Source organism: Macrobrachium nipponense, chromosome 15 (genome assembly GCF_015104395.2).
Source record: "Macrobrachium nipponense isolate FS-2020 chromosome 15, ASM1510439v2, whole genome shotgun sequence".
NCBI classification, from domain to species: domain Eukaryota; kingdom Metazoa; phylum Arthropoda; class Malacostraca; order Decapoda; family Palaemonidae; genus Macrobrachium; species Macrobrachium nipponense.
In genome coordinates, this window is record NC_087208.1 from 67,675,224 (window position 1) to 67,698,128 (window position 22,905).

General features: G+C 39.8%; 1 protein-coding gene and 2 non-coding genes across 3 annotated transcripts in view; 2 read left to right on the forward strand and 1 right to left on the reverse strand.

The window, feature by feature from the left end:
- LOC135195037 (BLOC-1-related complex subunit 5-like) overlaps positions 1–22,905 on the reverse strand; it is a 579,421-nt gene that overhangs the window by 312,097 nt on the left and 244,419 nt on the right.
- On the forward strand, positions 10,691–10,810 carry LOC135195132 (U5 spliceosomal RNA). The gene has a single exon (XR_010310096.1). It is a non-coding gene; the product is annotated as a U5 spliceosomal RNA (small nuclear RNA).
- On the forward strand, positions 11,779–11,898 carry LOC135195131 (U5 spliceosomal RNA). Its single transcript, XR_010310095.1, has one exon. It is a non-coding gene; the product is annotated as a U5 spliceosomal RNA (small nuclear RNA).

A 22,905-nucleotide genomic window follows, 5' to 3' on the forward strand; every position in this document is an offset into this window, starting at 1 on the left:
GCCACCACCCTCCCGCTTTCCCATTGGTTTCTGATGCTACAGCCATGAGATCCTTCTCTCCTATTGGTCAGCATCCCTCCCATGATGCATCTACGTAGCAGTGTGCTTCTTTGGCTACTGCACGACATCATCGGTATCTTAAGCACGTGATATTCGTTCGTTCTAACGATTTCTTTATTAACATACATTCGTTAGTGATTTCATTGTAGTATACTTTATTGTGTTGTGTGAGAACTTTACTACACACGTATATGTACTACATAACAAAATTACGTACAGTATATACATAGTCGTGGGTCCCAAGTTGAAATTCACGGAAAGAAGAGGATGCTCTCTTTGGAGACGAAGATGGAGATTATCAAGAAGTATGAAGCTGGTATGCGATTGAGTGTGATCGCCAAGGAATACGGCCGAAATCCATCGACAATAGGCACCATCCTTAAGCAGAAGAATGTCATCAAAGCAGCTACACCTTCCAAGGGCGTCACTATTTTGTCCAGCAAGAGGACCAACGTGCACAATGAAATGGAAAGGCCTCTTCTTGTCTGGATAAAAGACAAAGAAATCGCTGGCGATACGATAACGGAGACGGCAATCTGCCACAAGGCCAGCGCTATTTTCGGCGATTTGATTGCCCAGACCGAAGACGAAGGAGGAGAAGGGACATCAACACCAACCCCAGACTTCAAGGCTTCGCATGGGTGGTTTGAGAAATGCTGTTAATGGACTGGCATCCATTCGGTGGTGCGGCATGGGGAGGCAGCCAGCTTGGACACGAAAGCAGCCGAAGCCTTTAAAAAGATGTTCAACGAGATGACAATCAAGAAAGGCTACAGTTCTCAGCAAGTTTCAACACTGATGAGACTGGGTTTTTCTGGAAAAAAATACCTCGTTGGATGTACATCACGCAGGAAGAGAAGAAGCTACCCAGGCATAAGCCTATGAAAGACAGGCTTACGCTCGCACTTTGTTCCAAACGCCAGTGGGATTGCAAGGTGAACCCTATTTGTCTATCATTCCGAGACTCCTTGAGCCTTCAAGGCCACAAAATGCTTAAGGGGAAGCTTCCAGTGATGTGGAGGGCTAATGCGAAAGCTTGGGTAACAAGGCATTTGTTCACCGAGATGGGTACAATCTGTGTTTCGGCCCAAACAGTGAAGAAATTCTTGGAAGAGAAGCGCCCCTCTGAAATGCCTGCTGGTCGTTGGACAGTGCCCCTGCTCACCCTCCTGGCCTCGAGGAAGATATCCTAATGGAGTATTCCTTCATCAAGGTTCTTTATCTTCCACCTAACACCACCCCTCTCCTCCAGCCCATGGACCAGTAAGTGATATCAAACTTCAAGAAGCTGTATTCAAAACATCTTTTCAAGAGATGTTTCTACATCACTGATGCCACAAACCTCACTTTGCGTGAATTTTGGAAGGAGCATTTCGATATTTTAATATGCATCCGACTCATCGACTAAGCTTGGCAGGAGGTTTCGAGGGGAACCTTGAATTCCTCGTGGAGGAAACTCTGGCCTGATGCCGTATCCGCCCGAGACTTCGAGGGATTCGACGTGGGCGAAGCTGGTGCTGCAGATTCAGAAACAGTTGACGATCCTGAAACTGTTTCGCAACCAGATCTTGACGAGATCGTTGCACTCGGCAAGTCCATGGGGCTGGTCGTCAACGAGAACGACATCAATGACCTTCTCGAGGAGCACCAAGAGGAGCTTACGACGGATGACCTGAAGGAGTTGGAGGCCATGCAGCATAACGTCGTTCAAGAGAAGTTCTCTAGCAGCGGCGAGGAGGAGGACGACAACTCTATGACAACGGCAGAAATTAAGGATGCTCTAGCTGCTTTTCATAAGGTGCAATCATTCGTAGAAAAGAGACACCCCAAAAAGCTTACACAGGTCATATGCATACACAGTTCGATGACGTTTGTTTGAGTCATTTCAAGAACGTTGTCAAAAGTAGGCAAAAGTAATCTTCCTTGGATAGTTATTTTTTAAAGAGGCCTTTAGTAGGAGTAGTAAGCAAAAAGGAAGAACCAAGTGATACTAAAAAACAGAAAGTTGAAAGTGGTAAAGAAGTTGAAATTTTGTTAAAAAAAAAATTAAATAAATAAATAAATAAACAAATAAATAAAAAAATATGGTTGGGGGCGGGGGGGGGGAAGTTCGTAAAGTTAATTGTACGTATATATCTGCCGTTTGTCCTCCTCTGTCGCCACTTTCGGAGATGGCCTCACTCGAAAGGTAAGCTTCCACATTTTACTACATACATACGTATGTACGTCAGTATTTCTTGTATACCATGACACTATACGCTAATTTACAGGTGTATTAGCAGTAAGTACCCTTTTACTGCGATGGACGTATTTTTACGTCGACATTTTTTGTCTCCTCGATGCCTGGAAAAAAAAAAAACTACGTATTTTACGTCGACGACTAAAAATTTTTTTTTTTTTTTTAGTTATCGAAAAATAAAAAATTTTTTTTTTTTCTAGGCCTACAGCCACACTCTTCAAACACGCGCCTTGGGGGATCCTTGGAGTTCACGGATCAAGGTGTTGTGTTTACAATCGTTACGTAGGCGCGAAGCGCGAATTTCTTTCTTGCCGCACTAAAAAGTATCTGTGACACATCTCGGAAATATTTTGTCACTTTGACATAATTTTTGTACCATTTTTAATTAGCCATTACATGGAGATTATATATGATAAAAGTGTGCATTTTTATGTAGAATACAACAAAAAATACTCATGATTGTAGCTTTCATCAGTTTTGAGATATTTTCATATAAATAACGATAAGTGCCAAAATTTCAACCTTCGGTCAACTTTGACTCTACCGAAATGGTCGAAAAACGCAATTGTAAGCTAAAACTCTTATATTTTAGTAATATTCAATCATTTACCTTAATTTTGCAACTAATTGAAAGTCTCTAGCACAATATTTCGATTTATGGTGAATTTATGAAAAACCTTTTCCTTGCGTCCGCGCGGTAACTCTTCCGAAAAAAAATATACATGCGATTGTGGTAATGTTTGCACCATTTTAAATTAGCCGTTACATAAAGTTTTATATATGAAAATGTGCGCAATTTCATGCACAATACAACTAAAAACAACCCATGGTTGTAGCTTTTATCAAATTTGAAATATTTTCATATAAAAATGATAAGTGACAAATTTTCAACCTTCGGTCAACTTGGACTCTACCGAAATGGTCGAAAAACGCAATTGTAAGCTAAAACGCTTATATTCTAGTAATATTCAAGCATTTACCTTCATTTTGCAACAAATTGGAAGTCTCTAGCACAATATTTCGATTTATGGTGAATTTATGATAAAAAATAACATTTTCTTTACGTCACCGCGCGGTAACTCTTCTGAAAAATCATAAGTGTGATTGTGGTAATGTTTGCACATTTTAAATTAGCCGTTACATAAAGTTTTATATATGAAAATGTGCGCAATTTCATTGTAGAATACAACAATAAATAATTAAAGGTTTGTAGCTTTTCTAATAGCTTTTTAATTTTTGAAATATTTGCATATAAATCACGATAATAGAAAAAAAAAAAAACCACGTTCACGGTCAACTTTGACTCCACCGAAATGGTCAAAAAACGCAATTGTAAGCTAAAACTCTTACAGTCTAGTAATATTCAGTCATTTATCTTCATCTTGAAACAAATTGGAAGTCTCTAGCACAATATTTAGATTTATGGTGAATTTAAAAAAAAAAAACTTTCCTTCCCTCTGTGCGCGGATTCTCCGCCACAAATCTCCGAAATGCGTTCGTCCCATTCTCGGAATATTTGCTCCGTTTCATATTAGGCATTTCATAGAGTTTTATATATGAAAATGTGCGCAATTTCATGTAGAATAAAACGAAAAATATTTTTTGAAGGTTGTAGCTTTTTCATTTCGAAATAATTGCATATAAAAAAATATATATAAAAATTCGACATTCGGTCAACTTTAACTTGTCAGATATGGTCGAAAACTGCATTTGTAAGCTAATACTCTTACAATATAGTAATATTCAATCTTTTGTCTTCATTTTGAAAGAAATTGGAAGTCTCTAGGACAATATTTAGATTTATGGTGAATTTTTTAATAAAATATTTGTTTACATCCAACGTGTTCGAATTCATGCATTATTTTGTTTGATAATATTTTCTCTGTGTTGCTTTTATCGTTTTACAATGTGTTATATACCAAAATGATTGCAATTTAGTGTACATTACAACGAAAAAAAACCAAAAGTAAAGTAACTTGTACCTTTAACCGTTTTTACGCACAGCGCGATTTGAATACAATTATATATGAAATTTCGTTTTTGCGCTATCATATATCGCATTATTTATATATGATAATGATAATTTTTTTCATTTCTGATGGTTGCATACTAAACTTCAGCCAATGACAAAAGAAGGAGCCAAAAATGAACTCTTAATCTTGAAAAGTATGCGCGCTGTGATTTTTTGAAAAAAATATTTTTTCCGCTTCCGCGCTCGCTCTGAAACACCTCCGGCACACGGGAGACTTTTTTTTTTTTTTTTTTTTTACCGCCCTTCGGCATTTAAGGGTTCGGGTAAGTTAGGTATTGAATGGTACAAATTGTTCTAGTATTTCATTGGTTATAGGTCAATTTAGCTCTATTATGACATGTACTGGGGTGGTTTTGGAGGGCAGGCATGGAATGGACTAGCCATTTTACATGTAAAATGCGGTCCAAGATACGAAAAGCTCATGATACGAACGCCGCCTCGGAATGGATTAATTTCGTATCTGGAGGTACAACTTTATTGTGCTAGAGACTTCCTGTTTGTTGCAAAATGAAGGTAAGTGATTGAATATTACTAGGTTGTAAGAGTTTTAGCTTACAATTGCGTTTTTAGACTATTTCGGTCGAGTGGAAATTGACTGAATGCCGAATTATTTTTATTTATCGTGATTTATATGCAAATATTTCAAAAATAATAAAAGCTATGACCATGAGTTATTTTTTTTTTTTTTTTGTATCCTACATGAAATTGCGCACATTTTCATTTACAGAACTATATAACGGCTAATATGAAATGGTGCAAATATTACGACAATGTGACTCAAGCATTTCGGAGATTTGATTCTGAGATACCGCGCGTGGAGGAAAGGAAAAAGGTTTTTTCAAAATTTCACCTAATAAATCAAAATATTGTGCTAGAGACCTCCATTTGTTTCAAAATGAAGATAAATGATTGAATATTAACTAGAATGTAACAGTTTTTAGCTTACAATTGCGTGTTTTGACCATTTCGGTCAAGTCAAAGTTGACTGAATGTCGAATTTTTTCTAATTGTGATTTATATGCAAATATTTCAAAAATGATAAAAGCTACGTCAGTGAGTTATTTTTTGTTGTATATCTACATGAAATTGCTCACATATATATAGAACTCTGTATAATGGGCTAATATGAAACGGCGCAAAATATTACGAAATGTGACTGAAGTATTTCGGAGATTTGACGCCGAGATACCACGAGCCCACGTAAGGAAAATGTTTTTTTTTTTTAAATTCACCATAAATTGAAATATTGTTCTAGAGACTTCCATTTTCTTTGAAAATGAAGATAAATGATTGAATATTACTAGACTGTAAGAGTTGTAGCTTACAATTGCGTTTTTTGACCATTTTGGTCGAGTCAAAGTTGACCAAATGTCGAATTTTTTCTAATTATCGTGATTTATATGCAAATATTTCAAAAATTATAAAAGCTACGACTATGAGTTATTTTTTGTTGTATCGTACATGAAATTTTGCACATTTTCATATATAGAACTCTATATAACGACTAATATGAAACGGCTCAAATATTACGACAATGTGACTCGAGCATTTCGGAGATTTGCCGCCAAAATACTGCACACGGAAGGAAGGAAAAAGTTTTTTCAAAAATTCACTATAAATCAAAATATTGTGCTAGTTACTTCCAATTGGTTTTAAAATGAAGATAAATGATTGAATACTACTAGAATGTAACAATTTTAGCTTACTATTGCGTTTTTCGACCATTTCGGTCCAGTCAAAGTTGACCGAATGTCTAATTTTTTCTAATTATCGTGATTTATATGCAAATATTTCAAAAATTATAAAAGCTACGACTATGAGTTATTTATTGTTGTATCTTACATGAAATTTCGCACATTTTCATATATAGAACTCTATATAACGGCTAATATGAAACAGCGCAAATATTACGACAATGTTACTCGAGCATTTCGGAGATTTGCGTCGAGATACTGTGCGCGGAAGAAAGGAATTTTTTTTTTTTTTTTTTTAAATTCACCATACATCAAAATATTGTGCTAGAGACTTCCAATTTGTTTCAAAATGAAGATAAATGATTGAATATTACTTGAATGGCACACCCGGCACCATTTCTGCCTGCACCCTTGTAGGAGCTCCAGTGTGTGATCCCCTGTCTGCAGCCGACACACAGGGTCCACTATCCGATGAGAAGTCGTTATCTGAGTGTGGGCGGGATCATCAAGGGTGGCGGCAGCAGCAGGGGCAGCGGCAGCAACTGCAGGAGCAGGATGACCGAAGTTGGCCCTCCTAAGATCTGCCCTTTTCTCTAGGGGCAGATCTGGAGCTTGGGCCAGGGGGCCGGTGATGGAAGGCCACTCATCGGGATTAAAGTTTATGAGGGCATTCCCGGCCACCTCGAGAAACTGGATGTGGGACAACCTCCGGGGGTTGGAATTGTACCCACAGTAGAGGATGTAGGCATTCTGGAGGGCCAACTGAAGTATATATTTGAGGAGCTTCTGTGTCCACCTCCTGGTTCTCCTGGCAAAGGGATAATACTGGATGAGTTGATCAAAGAGATCAACTCCTCCCATGTGCCTGTTGTAGTGCTCAATGACAATAGGCGCTGAACACGAAACTCCTCATACGTAACTCGGCCCTACCGATGTGTCTTCTTCCGCTGGACGACCTCTTCTTGGATAGACTCATAACTCCTCGTAATCATGGGAACGAGTCGGACCCCATTTCAACAGATGACGAAAACAGCTCCCTTCCACCGCCACTCTGTCTCTCCTCTTTCCAGATGTTGAAGCTGGCTAGCAAACCTCTTTAGGACATTCGGGGCCCCATGCACCAACTGAAGGGTACCACTGACGTGCACACCTGCTTCATACAGTTCCTGTGCCAGGGATACCGAGTTATAATAATTATCAATAAACAGGTGGTATCCCTGGTTACGGAAACGATCCACAAGACCAAACACAGTGTCACGCAGCGTGGAGAAGACGCCGGAATACACTGATTAGTCCACAATGTATCCAGTGTTGGACTCTGTAATAAAAAAAAGTTTCACTCCATATTTCTTTGGCTTCTTGGGGTTGTACACTTTTATGCTAAGACGTCCTTTGTAAGGCATCATCCCCTCATCCAAAGAAAGGTTCTTGCCAGGAACCACTAGGAACTTGCACCGTTCACGAATGTAATCCAACACTGGGCGGACTAAGATGAGGTGATCGGGGTTATTCCGGGGTATGGCCCTTCAGTTGAAGGCGTTGAAATACATGTCCAATGCCAGGAAACTATCACGGGCCATAATGCTGGGCACATTGGGCGTACTTAAACAAAAAATTCCACCTGCAATATATCCCAAAAATGCGCCATGTCCATGAGGTTGCAGCCCCGCCAGCAATACGACAACGTCGTCTGTAGTTCATCACGCCAGTACCGAGTGTAGTCTGCCATCTCTGCTACCAGGTATTCCAGCAATTCCCACGTAAGGAACAGCTGAATGAACCCCAGAGCAGTGAGAGGAACAGGTATGGTGAGCCCAGGTGCTGCCGTGAATGGGTGCATGTTAGGTGGGGTGGGGTCCTCCGACCACCCCTCGTCACTCTCAGACGAACAGCCTTCAACCTTGGCTGGCACAACGTTCTGACCTTCTACGTGCCATGCACGCACACTCGCACGTGCTAGGGCACAAGTTTCGCACTCGAAATCCCCCACTGTCCCATCTCCATCACTTAGGCCCTCACTTTCTGTGTCGTCATCAACAACAAAACTAAACGACGACAACTCCTCCTCCTTTCCTCCTCCTCCTCCTCCTCCTCCTCAGACTCCCCCTCATACACACTAAAACTACTAAACTCCAACTCACTTTCAGCCTGTGACCCTCGTACGAACATTGGGGGCAAATATTCATCATCACTAACATTGGGAGTGATGTCCTCGTCACTAGATGACCAACCGCCATCAAAATGAGGACTTGCGACCTGCTTCCCCCCGATCAAGCTCCAACAAGTAATCTGTCTATGTCCCTTTGGGTTGAGGCCTCCCAAATGCCTACAAATGCCCCTCAGGACACCCCGATGCTTCCTAGGGGTTGTAGAAGGCACACGAAGCACACAATGTCGTGCTTGAACACTTTTGGCCACACGAGGCCGCACCAAACGACTTTGAGGAGCTAGGTCATCTTGGGTGCTTGGTCCCTCACCAGCATCCAAGTCCAAAATACATCTCACACGATCCCTCCCGAGAGGTAAAACATGCTTTTCGTGCTCCATTCAACATTCAGACATCTCTACGTACATCTTGTACCACCACAAATACTCAAACTCTCGCAAAAGTTCGGCAAAACACGATTGCGGCAAAAGATCGCACTCGGACGAGGCATCGCTGATGCTTGCTGGTGCGAGAAGAAAGCATTTCGCGCATGCGCACCTGGGTAACGCTTGTAAACAAAACAACAGCTTGATCCGTGAGCTCCCCGCATCCCTTAAGGCGCGTGATTCAAAAGTTTTTGCCTAGTAGTCCTATAACTACTTTTCCGTAAATTTAAAAAAAACTATTTTGCGTTGACGTACCACACGTCGATTGAGCACCCGACAGACAATTTTCGTTGACGTTTAATATGTCCAATAGGCGTTTTAAGGGTTAACAGCTCTCCTAGCGCTGCCCTGAGGGGTTAATTTTTTTCTTTGTGGCTGGGAACTATTTGGTAACTTAGCAATGGGACCTACAGCTTATTGTGGGATCCGAACCACATCATATCAAGATATGTATTTTTAATCACCAGAAAGAATTTCCTCTGATTCCTCACTGACGGCTGCGTAAAGTGAACTCAGGCTACTAGATTGATAGTCGAGTATGCAACCCACTTGTCCAGTGAGGAACCCAATAAGTATAACTTAGTTTTACCCCAGACCACTGAGCTGATTAACAGCTCTCCTAAGGCTTGGCACAAGGATTAGATTTTTTATGTGGCTAGGAACCAATTGGTGTTGTAAGGCCCATCCACACTCACGATGAACTCTGTTCGATGTGACGTCAGAAGCGGAGAAACAGGGGATAAGGTTCTGACTTTTCCCACTTAATGTCTCATCGGACAAAGTTCGTCTGGCAAAGCTCGACTGTGTAAATGGGGCTTTAGTAATGTGATTCGAACCACATTATATCGAGAAATTAATTTCTAATCATCAGAAATAAATTTCTCTGATTCAACTTTGGCGGTTTCAGGAAGTGAACTCAGGTTACCAGATTGGTAAATGAGTACAGAACCCTCACTCGTCCAGTGAGGAACACGTCTATGTATAAGCCATACTCGTCTGACACATGGGCACTTAGTAAACAGCCCACATGGCACGACTCCTGAGTGCTGAGAATACAATAACAGTCAGACGTGTAGTGTATATGTTCAAAGTATGACCAGTAGTGATTGTTACCTTTTTGTAATAAATCAGAGAAATTTCAGTCATTCCAATTAATATGGTCATGAAGAGATGTAATTTAGTTGATAAAATATAAGTTCAAGTATAGACCATTTACTGAATTTTACAAACAAAATTATTAAATGCTACATAACTTATTCAGATTTTTTTTTTTATGTATGCATGAATACATTAGTAAATGTATTTATTATATGCATGTGTTCCATTGTTAGTGTTTTTGTACCTTTGTGAAGTTTTTTGTTTAATTTTTACTCATTCATCGTCAGACCGAATTAACTATTCAGTCCCAGTTCTAATCCTTCAGGACAGCTATGAGAGCTGAGTCAGCTTAGTCGTCAGGTTAAACTACTTTCTAATAATAATAATAATAATAATAATAATTAATAATAATAATAATAATAATAATTAATAAATATACACCTTTTAAGGACAAAGCTCATCATGTTTTTCAGTGACTTAGTTATAAGCCTGTCCTTCATATTCCACTTAAGAAAATTGGAAAATCTGATAATTCTGGTTTAAAAACATGGAAACAAATAAGGTTGGTTGATTGATTTGAAGTGAAATTGACTTCAAGCTGGTAAATGGCAAGTGTTTTAAGTGTGAATGGGTATAGGAGACTGATGTGGACCCCTAGACAATTGCTTTAAAGTTGTTAAACGACCCTTGGACTTTGCCTGGTGTTTTTGTTCAAGACGACTAAGAGAGGTTATCCATGGACGATACGCCCTTTGATATGTTAATTTATAGTTATTTCACATGAAAATCGCTTTTCTTTCTTCCTACAAACATCAAGCTTGTTTATAGTTATAAGTTTTGCAAAATTTCTAGAATTACAAATAATTAGTTAAAAGGATTGAACATTTCTACAAATGTGCTTTTGTATAAAAACAACTACGTCCACTAGCCGTCATCAGTCAATGAAAGGAGAACTGCGAAAGATCTGTGGTCAGGTAGCTCTGGCTTCCTTCAAAACGCATAAATCTTTCGCCTTTTACTAAAGATTTCCGTGGAGGGGAGCAACTCAATGAGTCTGTAAACCAGTTTTTACTGCGGTCTACCTTAAGTAGACCCTATAAAATTTCATAAGGAGTGGATACAAATTTCTAATTGTTGTTAAGAAGTCGGAGTGCAAAATTTCATGTGGATGCCTGATCAGACAGCATCTCGCCAATCACAGCTGTTCACACAAATTAGAATTCAGTGTTTCTCAACTGGGGTGCTAGCACCCCCACGGGGTGCTGCAGAAAGTCTCATATGTGGCAGTAAAATATCAGTGTTTTCTGTAGTGAAGGATTACGTTTGGATAAATGTATTTTTTAATGCATTTTTTAGATTCAATAACATTCAACCTGATTTTTAGGTTAAAGTTTATAAAACAACTAGTTGTACATAAGCAACAACACAAATCGCATTGATGAGTATTTTTTATTAAGTTTGTCCATGATCTTTCCTTTATTTTCTTGTTGTTTTTTTCCAATGCTATTGCCATAATTACTGTTTTTGTTTTGGAGAATGAACCAAATATATGATCAAGATGTACTGCGCTTTTCTTTATCCTTGTAGTAACTAGGTGTTAACCAATGGTAGGGGGGTGCTGGAGGACTGCTTTGGCCTGACTAAAATGGGGGCTGAGGTCCAAAATGGTTAAGAAACACTGAACTAGATGCATATTATATGGGTGACTTATTGTTGTTCATGTCAAAAAATAGCCATTTAACAATATAGTTAATACTAAAGGTGATACAGAGGTCATTGGAACATGATTAAAACTAAAATAATAAATCATTGTTTGGGTTTTTACTAAAGATATAAATATGGTAAATGGCATTACATTTCACATACATATTTAAAGAAATATCACAATGACGGAACATGTAAAAGACATAATGTGATTAATAATAACCCTCTTACGCCGATTGGACGTATTAAAACGTCGATGTCAAAATTGAACATTTCTACAAATGTGCTTTTGTATAAAACTACGTCCACTAGCCGTCATCAGTCAATGAAAGGAGAACTGCGAAAGATCTGTGGTCAGGTAGCTCTGGCTTCCCTTCAAACGCATGAATCTTTCGCCTTTTACTAAAGATTTCCGTGGAGGGGAGCAACTCAATGAGTCTGTAAACCAGTTTTTACTGCGGTCTACCTTAAGTAGACCCTATAAAATTTTCACAAGAAGGTAGTGGATACAAATTCTAATTGTTGTTAAGAAGTCGGAGTGCAAAACTTTCATGTGGATGCCTGATCAGACAGCATCTCGCCAATCACAGCTGTTCACACAAATTAGAATTCAGTGTTTCTCAACCTGGGGTGCTCAGCACCCCCACGGGGTGCTGCAGAAAGTCTCATATGTGGCAGTAAAAATATCAGTGTTTCTGTAGTGAAGGATTACGTTTGGACAAATGTATTTTTAGTGCATTTTTTAGATTCAATAAACATTCAACCTGATTTTAGGTTAAAGTTTATAAACAACTAGTTGTACATAAGCAAGAACACAAATCGCATTGATGAGATTTTTATTGAGTTTGTCCATGATCTTTCCTTTATTTTCTTGTTGTTTTTTTCCAATGCTATTGCCATAATTACTGTTTTTGTTTTGGAGAAGAACAAATATATGATCAAGATGTACTGCGCTTTTCTTATCCTTGTAGTAACTAGGTGTTAACCAATGGTAGGGGGTGCTGGACTGCTTGGCCTGACTAAAATGGGGGCTGAGGTCCAAAATGGTTAAGAAACACTGAACTAGATGCATATATATATGGGTGACTTATTGTTGTTCATGTCAAAAAAATAGCCATTAACAATATAGTAATACTAAAGGTGATACAGAGGTCATTGGAACATGATTAAAACTAAAATAATAAATCATTGTTTGGGTTTTTACTAAAGATATAAATATGGTAAATGGCATTACATTTCACATACATATTTAAAGAAATATCACAATGACGGAAAACATGTAACAGACAAAATGTGATTAATAATAACCCTCTTACGCCGATTTGGGACGTATTAAACGTCGAGTCAAAATGTCTCCCGTATGCCGATTGGACGTATCATACGTCGGCTCAAAAAAGTTTTTTTAAAAATTTGCGGAAAAATACTTATAGGCCTACCAGCCGAAAAACTTTTGTATCACGCTCCTTGGGGATGCTGGGAGTTCACGGATCAAGGCGTTGTTTTGTTGGACAATCGCTACGCAGGCCCGCAAGCGCGAATTTCTTTCTTATCACACTAAAAAGTATCAGTGACACATCTCGGAAATTATTTCGTCACTTTGACATAATTTTTGCACCATTTTAAATTATCCTTTACATGAAGTATATATATGAAAATGTGCGCAATTCATGTAAAAATCAACAAAAAAAATACTCATGATTGTAGCTTTTATCAGTTTTGAGATATTTTCATATAAATAACGATAAGTGCAAAAATTTCAACCTTCAGTCAACTTTGACTCTACAGAAATGGTCGTGAGAAACGCAATTGTAAGCTAAAATTCTTATTATTATAGTAAATATTCAATCATTGCCTTCATTTTGCAACAAATTTGACGTCTCTAGCACAATATTTCGATTTATGGTGAATTTATGAAAAACTTTTTCCTTACGTTCGTGCGATAACTCTTCCGATAAATTTTTTCGTGCGATTTGTCCTAATGTTTGCACCCTTTTAAATTTGCCGTTACATAAAGTTTATATATGGAAATGTGCGCAATTTCATGCACAATACAACAAAAAACAACCATGGTTGTAGCTTTTATCAGTTCGAAAATTTTATTTTCATATAAATCACGTTAAGTGCAAAAATTTCAACTTTCGGTCAACTTTGACTCTACCGAAATGGTCGAAAAACGCAATTGTAAGCTAAAAACTCTTATATTCTAGTAATATTCAATCATTTACCTTCATTTTGCAACGACTTGGAATGTCTCTAGCACAATATTTCGATTTATGGTGAATGTATGAAAAAAAAAAAAAGAAAAAACATTTCCTTAAGTTCGCGCGGTAACTCTTCCGAAAAAATCAGAATTTTTTGTGCCATTGTCGAAATGTTTGCACCATTTAAAATTAGCGTTACATAAAGTTTTATATATTAAAATGTGCGCAATTTCATGTAGAATAACAACTAAAAATGATGAAGGTTGTAGCTTTCTCTTTTTTCGAAATATTTGCATATAAATCACGATAAATAGAAAAAAAAACCACGTTCTGTCAAATTTGACTCTACCGAAATAGTCGAAAAACGCAATTGTAAGCTAAACTCTTACGGCCTAGTAATATTCCGTCATTTTTCTTCATTTTGAAACAAATTTGAAGTCTCTAAAACAATATTGTGATTTATTGTGAATTTTTGAAAAATATATTTACCTTCACTACGCGCGCCGATTCGCGGCCCGCAAGTCTCCGAAATACGTATATCGCATTATCCTAATATTTGCTCCTTTTCATATTAGCCTTTTTTATAGAGTTTTCATATATCAAAATGTGCGCAAATTCATTAAAATACAATAAAAAATAATTGAAGGTTGTAGCTTTTCCTTCCCATCTCCGAAATATGTGCATATAAAAAAAAAATAATAATATTTAAAAATTTCGACATTTGGTCAAATTTAACTCGTCCGAAATGTGTCGAAAATCTGTCAATTCTAACTACTTACTCTTACAGCGTAATATTCAATCATTTGTCTTAATTTTGAAAACAAATTGGAAGTCTCTAGAACAATATTTAGAATTACGGTGAATTTTTGAAAATAAAAATTTTTTACGTCCGCGCGTTACGAATTCGTACATCATTTTGTAATAATATTTTTCCGGTGTTGATTTTATTGTTTACTATGTATTATATATCAAAAAGGATTGCAATTTGGAGTGTACAATACAACGAAAAAAAAGTAACTCGTTAGCTTTGGACCGTTTTTTTTGCACAGCGTGATTTGAATACAATTATCTATGAATTTTTTTCGCTACCATATATCGCATTATTTACATATGATAATGATATTATTTTTAACTTCTGATGATTGCATACTAAACTTCAGGCAATGGAAAAAAAATGAGCCAAAAATGAACTCTTAATCTTCAAAACTAAGCGCGCTGTGATTTTTGAAAAAATTATTTTTTCGCTTCCACGCTCACTCCAAAACCGGGCGCCGGCATACAGGAGAGATTTTGATTTTTAGGGCTTCGGCGTAAGAGGGTTAACATACTGAAATTCCTTTAGGCTTCAGTAACCAGCGAGTAAAGTGTACACGAGGTCCAGCACAAATGGTCTGTAAGTGTAACCGTGTGTTTCATAGACTTTCACTTCCTTTACAGAAAAATGCCCTGTGCCCAGACTTTGTCATCAAAATTTACACAACTTGTCAAAGGCGAAGAAATAGCTTTAACAGTCAGAAATCATAGTATACCAATTGGCTAAATTACTAAAATTTTTTTCGGAATATGTATTTGATACTCGCTTACACTGGAAAACCCACAGAACATGTGTGAATTCAGAGTTAAAAGAGGATCAAATCTAATAGCTGATACCCGGCACTGCCGGGAAAACTGTGAATGAAAGGCTATGGGTAGGGGTAGGAAGAGGGTGGGGAAGGGGGGAGAGAGAGAGGAGAAGGGAAGGAAAAGTGGTAGGGGGATGGAAAAAGAAAGGAAGAGGGATGGGGTGGTGGAATTGGGCAGAGGAAAGGGATGGGAGGGTGAGGGGAAGATAGAGGGGGAGGGAATGGGAAGGGGAAATTACATTTCTGTATTGGAAGAGAAAAATCATCTCCGCTGAACATGAGCCTATCTCCCTTTCAACAACAGTCGAACCTGTTATCAATTATGAGAAATAAACTGCACAGCAAAGTGGAGGAGAATTGTGCAAGGATCTGTCTTCAACAAACTGCACAAATGTACTGATAACTCACTGCTGTACTATACTTCAGAATCTCCCCCTTCCCCTTCCCTCCCCCTACCCATGCCCGCCATTCAGTTTTCCTTGGCAGTGCCAGGTTAGGTCAACTAGTATATATATATATATATATATAATATATATATATATATATATATATATATATTATATATATATAATATATATATATATATATATATATATATATATATACTATATATTATATATACTATAAATATATATATATATATATATATATATATATATATATATATATATATATATTATATAAATACACACACACATATATATATATATATATATATATATATATATATATATATATATATATATATATATATATATATATATATGATAGTAGCTAGCTAGCTATAAACCATTCTCGATCAAAGCCCTATCTGATCATTTTTGTTTGGTTTAATTCCGTCATGCCGTTTAGCCGTGATTGAATGACAGACAGACAAATGGACATAACGCCCATTATAATATTATTATGTTTCTTACCCTCTTTCTTCACCCTGACACCCCCTTTACCCCCACAGTATTCGATAGTAAGTCATAATTAGTAGTATACCGAAAATTGCTACATATGCCAAAAATTAGGTGTGATTCATTCTTCTTGTAGAGAGTCTTCTCTATTTTTTCTGATGACGGCTTCTCATTGTGTTGTAGACTGGCGAGCAACGAACTAATAACGTCATGGTAAAATTTGGTTGAGTCATTGTTTATTATTGTTTATACAATTTTTTTTTCTCTCTCTCTCTCTCTCTCTATTCAGTGCGACGTTTCTCCTAATCCTACAGGAAAGACATTATCAAAGCAATGACTGCTGAGGGACTGAATTCCAGTGTTGTTGTGTTGTTTAAGATTAAGCGGGCCTTGTGCCAGCACGGGCTCTTGCTCACAGAGCAGCCGTAAATATTCCAGTGGCGAGGCCTTTCTCTTATATCGTAATGTTGCTGGGCTCTTGAGTACGGCTAGAGAACCTCTCCGGCAGGTCGAGTTTTCATTGGTTCCTGGGAAGGTGACTCATTCGGCGAGTGTTTATGAGTTGCAAACCTTCTCAGGTGGGGGATATCACTGGGAGCCTCTTGATTGGCTTCTACCTAAGTGACATCACCCTTGGTATTAATCTCATAATGTGCTTCACGTCTGGTGTGTTTGTTCCCATGCACGCTGGTACTTTCGTTGAGGGGGAGGGGCGTGGTCCTCCTCTCACCGTGACCGGTTTTTCCGCCGCAGGTCTTTTCGCTGCCGGTCTTTTTGCCGCAGGTCTTTTCGCCGTTAGCACTTTTTGCCGTGAGGATTTTTGTCCGCAGAATTGAAAAAAAAAAACCGTCAACTGCCTGAAAGAAAAAAAAAAACGAAAAGAGTAGATAAACAAAATGATTGATTTTGAGAGAGCAAGATACGAAAGTTTCTCTGATGTTTTTCCTAGTGCAAACGTAACCGGATGCTTATTCCATTTAGCCAAAAATATATTTAGAAAAGTAGTTGATTTTGGCCATAACGAGCGTTACCAAACGGACAGTGAATTCAACACTGGTGAAATGCTTTGCAGCACTTGTTTTTCTGCCTCCTAGCGACGTCATTGACGGGTTTGAGGAACTAGTCGACAATGACGATTTGCCTCAAGACCTGATATCATATTTCGAAACCAATTACATTGGGGGTGTAAGAGGCAGAGGACCTTGTCGACGGAGAGTTGCCCCAACATTTCCAGTGAAACTGTGGAATGTTTATGAAAGGACATTGAACAATTTACCGAAAACACCAACAGCGTTGAAGGGTTCCATAACGCATTGCAAAGTTCGGTAACAAATACACACCCAAAATATCGGGAAATTACTCACAATTTTTAAAAACAGGAAGAGTATCTGGCTAGGAAGAAACGAACTGACATCGAACGAGGCGAAGCACCGTACAAGAAGAAAACTTACAAAGAGTTTTATTTACGAATTCTGATGTAAACTTTATTATTTACGGTGTATCGCAATGAATATGCATTCATTTGATATTGAAAAGAAATTAAACTTTTTATTTCCTTTTTAAATATGATGCTACTGTTACAATGAAATAACAATGTTGAATTGCACCTTATATTTTTAAATGGAATAAACTTTGTACTTTTAATAAATAAATGAATAAACTTTTGTACTTATAATCTTTATTTACTTTCCTTTTCAGTAAAGAATTAGTACCTAAAACTTATGAAATACAATATTTATTGCTATATGGATGAGAGAGAGAGAGAGAGAGGATTTAATATTATGGCCACTGGCAGTTTAAACACTGCTAGTTAAAATATCAAAGTATTGAAGCTAGTTGTAATGTATTTTTTAACGCTTGTTGTTTTGAAATGTTTATAGTATTGAAAACTACTTGTAATGTAATTATTAAGTGAATAAGTGAAAGGATTTGATTATCAAAGATAGAGAGTGTGTGTCTTGGGTAATTTTTTTCTCTACTCTTTTCGTTTTTTTTTTTTTTCGTTTTTTTTTTTTTTTTAATGGGCTTTTCTTTTTTCAATTCTGCGGCCAAATATCCTCATGGCAAAAAGTTCTAACGGCCAAAAAAACCTAGAACCTCCTCACACACGTCGGTATCAGGAACACTTCTTGAGTGGTATTAAGGGGAGGCTTTTGCTCAAGGATAAGCAGTGCTTCCAGGAGGCGCAGACATAGTGGGTCAGAGGCTCTCCCGATGATTTTGACATTCCTGATGATGTGTCTCTCTATCGTGATGTCTTTATGGTGTACTGCAAGGGCGTGCTGCCTAATGGCGCCCTCCTGGAGGTGGCAGAAGATCCTTTTAGACAGGCGCATCGTCGTCCTACTGATGTAAATCCCAGGGCATCCTTGGGCAGGGCATACGCATCAGTAGACAACGTTGGACTGCTTTAGGGGGTCTCCTACAGGCGGGGAGGGGTGTTCTTCATCAAGAGGTCCTTTGTACACTGATTCTTATAGTAAAGAATGCGATTCTTATAGTAAAAATAGTGAGGGCACTTCCCTTCCTCCATATGGTGGACGTGTTCCTCTATTATTTTCTTCATAGCTGCTTCATCCTCCTGTATTGGTGGTGCATGAAGGCTTTGTAGAAAAGTTTTATATTCTCCCGGGGGTGGAATGTTCCTTCTCTCTTCCTCCGTCATGTGCCACTTGTCAAGGGCGGGCTCATGTTTCTTAGTTTACGAGTTTATTCGAGTACCCATTATAATCAGCATCTGGGATGCTCGGTGGAGTTCGAGGTGCGTGTCCTGCCACGTCGAACAGTGTGAGAGGGCCCTCCTGATGAAGGCCCTGACAGTGGTGGTCTTGAACTGCGCAGGACACTTAGACAAAGTCCAAGGTTTGTAGCTTTGGTGTAGACTGTTGTCATTAGCATCTGATTCATCTTCGTGACAAGGACATCGAGGGAAGGGGAGCCGATCGTTGCTGCTATACTCGACGTGAAGTTGAGTGCGCTGTGATGCAGGAACTGCTGTCGAAGGGCTCTACCTCATCCTTGGAGTCGGCTTTTCTTTTTTTCAATTCTGAGGCCAAATATCCTCACAGCAAAAAGTTTTAACGGCCAAAAAACCTGCGGCAAAAGGGGACCGGCGGAGCGAAAATTCCATGTGGCGAAAAGACCTAGAACCTCCTCACACCACGTCGGTATCAGGAACACTTTCTTGAGTGGTATTAAGGGGAGGCTTTTGCTCAAGGATAAGCAGTGCTTCCAGGAGGCGCAGGACATCGTGGGTCAAGAGGCTCTCCGATGATTTTGACATTCCTGATGATGTCGTCTCTCGTGATGTCTTTATGGTGTACTGCAAGGGAGTGCTGCCTAATGGCGCCCTCCTGGGGATAGTAGGAGATCCTTTTAGACAGGCACATCGTCGTCATGCTGATTTAAATCCCAGGGCATCCTTGGGCAGAGCATACTCATCGATAGACAACGTTGGACTGCTTTAGGGGGTCTCCTACGGGCGGGGAGGGGTTGGTTGTTCTTCATCAAGAGGTCCTTTGTACACTGATTCTTATAGTAAATAATGCGATTCTTATAGTAAAAATAGTGAGGGACACTTCCCTTCCTCCATAGGGTGGACGTGTTCCTCTATTATTTTCTTCATAGCTGCTTCGTCCTCCTTGTATGGTCGTGCATGAAGGCTTTGTAGAAAAGCTTTATATCTCCGGGGGTGGAATGTTCCTTCTCTCTTCCTCCGTCATGTACCACTTGTCAAGGGCGGCTCATGTTACTTAGTTATGAGTTTATTCGAGTACCCATTATTAATCAGTATCTGGGATGCTCGGTGGAGTTCGAAGTGCGTGTCTGCCACGTCTCGAACAGTGTGAGAGGGCCCTCCTGACGAAGGCCCTGACAGTGGTGGTCTTGAACTGCACAGGACACTTAGACAAAGTCCAAGGTTTGTAGCTTTGGTGTAGACTGTTGTCATTAGCATCTGATTCATCTTCGTGACAAGGACATCGAGGAAGGGGAGCCGATCGTTGCTGCTATACTCGACGGTGAAGTTGAGTGTGCTGTGACGCAGGAACTGCTGTCAAAGGGCTTCTACTTCATCCTTGGAGTCGGCTTGTACGAAGATGTCATCGATATAGCGTCCGTATGTGCGGGAATATCTATGTTGCGAGAAGACCCTTTCTTCCACTTCTCCCATATAGAAGTTAGCAAAGAGGACTCCTAAGGGGAACCCCATCGCTACACCATTCTTTTGTCGGTACATCTGTCCTTGGGTGGGTGGTGAAAGGGGCTCTCTTCGTCACAGATATCCAGAAGGGTTCTTAATGAGTCTTCTGGGATGTTTTGGGGTGCTCATATCGGGATTCCTATTTACCCACTCCAGGTGATGATCCTTATTGTCTCGTCGACTGGGATGTTGGTGAAAAGGGACTCAACGTCTAAGGACGCCCATGGTTTTCTTGCACTGCAGGAGTCACGCATCTTCTCAAAAATTCCACCAATGAGATGAGGCAGTACCTGAAGGGGATATATGGAGTTAAGAATTTTATTAAGGCATTTGGCCAGGGTGTAAGTTGGGGCGGGCGTTTGGCTGATGATCGGGCGTAGGGGGTTGCTTCCTTTGTGGGTCTTGACGTTCGCGTATGGGTAGCCGAGGCTGTAGCCACCGTGGCATTCGTAGTGCATTCACGGCCATGATGACCCGGTTGGCATCACGTTTGATGTCTTCCGTCGGGTTCTTCGTAAGTCTCTGGAAACTTAGACCCATCAGACAAGATGGCGTCGAGTTTCTTGAAGTATTCCTAGGTGCTGATGAGCACAAAACAACGGCTGTCTTGTCTGCACGCCTTACGAGTATGTCTTCTCTCTTCTTCAGATCTGCGGCTGCCTCTTTCATGTCTTGATGTAAATACTGGCTCGAGTATGACCCCCTGTACGTAAGGGCCTCTGCTAGCAGAAGAGGTTGAAGGGCATCCATCGTTGTCAGGATCTTCTTGGCATTCCAACTGCTGTATCGAGTTGAGGAGCATCTAAATCTTCCAGATGTTTCTTGGTTTGTCTTCAGCTTCGTCATGAAGTGGCAGCCAAACGCCCACCCCAACTTACGCCCTGGCCAAAACGCCTTAATAATATTCTTAACTCCATATATCTCGTCCAGGTACTGCCTCACCTCATCGGTGGAATTTTTGGAGAAGATGTGCGATCTCTCCAGTGCGGGAACCCCACGGTATCCTTAGACATTGAGTCCAGTTCACCAACATCCCAGTCGATGAGACAATAGGGATCATCATGGAGCGGTATATATGATTCCCGATATGAAACCCCTCCCCAAACATTTCAGAAGACTTGTTAAGATCCTTCTGGATATCTGTACAAAGAGAGCCCCTTCACTACCCACCGAGGACAGATATACTGCAAAAGGATGGCGTAGCGATGGGGTGTCCCCTTAGGAGTCCTCTTTGCTAACTCTACATGGGAGAAGTGGACTATATCGATGACTTTTTCGTACAAGCCGACTCCAAGGATGAGGTAGTAGCCGTTCAATAGCAGTTCCTGCGTCACAGCGCACTCAACTTCACCATCGAGTATAGCAGCAAACGATCAGCTCCCCACTTCCTCGACTTTCTTGTCACGAAGACGAACCAGAAGCTAACAACAAATGTCTACACCAAAGGTACAAACCTTGGTATTTTGTCTAAATGGAGATAGCGAGTGTCCTGCGCAGTTCAAGACCACACTCGAACTCGACCGAGCATCCCAGACGCTGATCAATAATGGGTACTCGAATAAACTCGTAAACCAAGAAACACAAGCTGCCCTTGACAAGTGGTACATGACGAAGAAAGAGAGAAGGAACATTCCACCCCCAGAGGATATAAAACTTTTCTACAAAGCCTTCATGCACCACCAATACAAGGAGGACGAAGCAGCCATGAAAATAATAAGAGGAACATGTCCGCCCTATGGAGGAAGGAAAAGAGAGTGTCCCTCATTATTTACTATAAGAATCGCCGTATGAAGGACCTCCTGATGAACCACAACCCCTCCCCGTTGTTTATTGATACATATGCCCTGCCCAAGGATGCCCTAGGATTTACATCGGCATGACGACAATGCGCCTGTCTAAAAGGATCTGCCACACCAGGAGGGTGCCATTAGGCAGCACACCCTGCAGTACACCAGAAAGACATCACAAGAGATTACATCATCAGGAATGTCAAAATCATCGGGAGAGCCCCTGACCATGACGTCTGCGCCTCCTGGAAGCGCTGCTTATCCTTGAGCAAAAGCTCCCCTTAATACCACTCGAGAAGTGTATTGATACCAACGTGTGTGAGGAGGACCATGCCCCTCCCCCCCAATGAAAGTACAGTGGTACCTCAAGATACGAAAGGCTCAACTTACAAAAAACAAAAAACTCGAGATACGAAAGCAAATATGAAAAATTTTAAGGCTCTACATACGAAAATGTTCAAGATACGAAAGGTGGTTGTGCTATAAAGTCCGAGATTCGACGGGACCACCGATAAAATTTTGAAACTCACTCGCCACCCACCCTCCCGCTCTCCCATTGATTCCTGATGCTACGTCACTGCCATGAGATCCTTCTCTCCTATTGGTCACATCCCTCCCATGGTGCATCTACGTAGCGGCGTGCTTCTTCGGTCACTGCACGACATCATCGGTATTGTAAGCATGTGGTAATCGTTCGTCTAACGATTTCGTTTCATTAACGTAAATTCGTTAGTGATTTCGTTGTAGTATACTTTATCGTGTTGTGTGAGAAC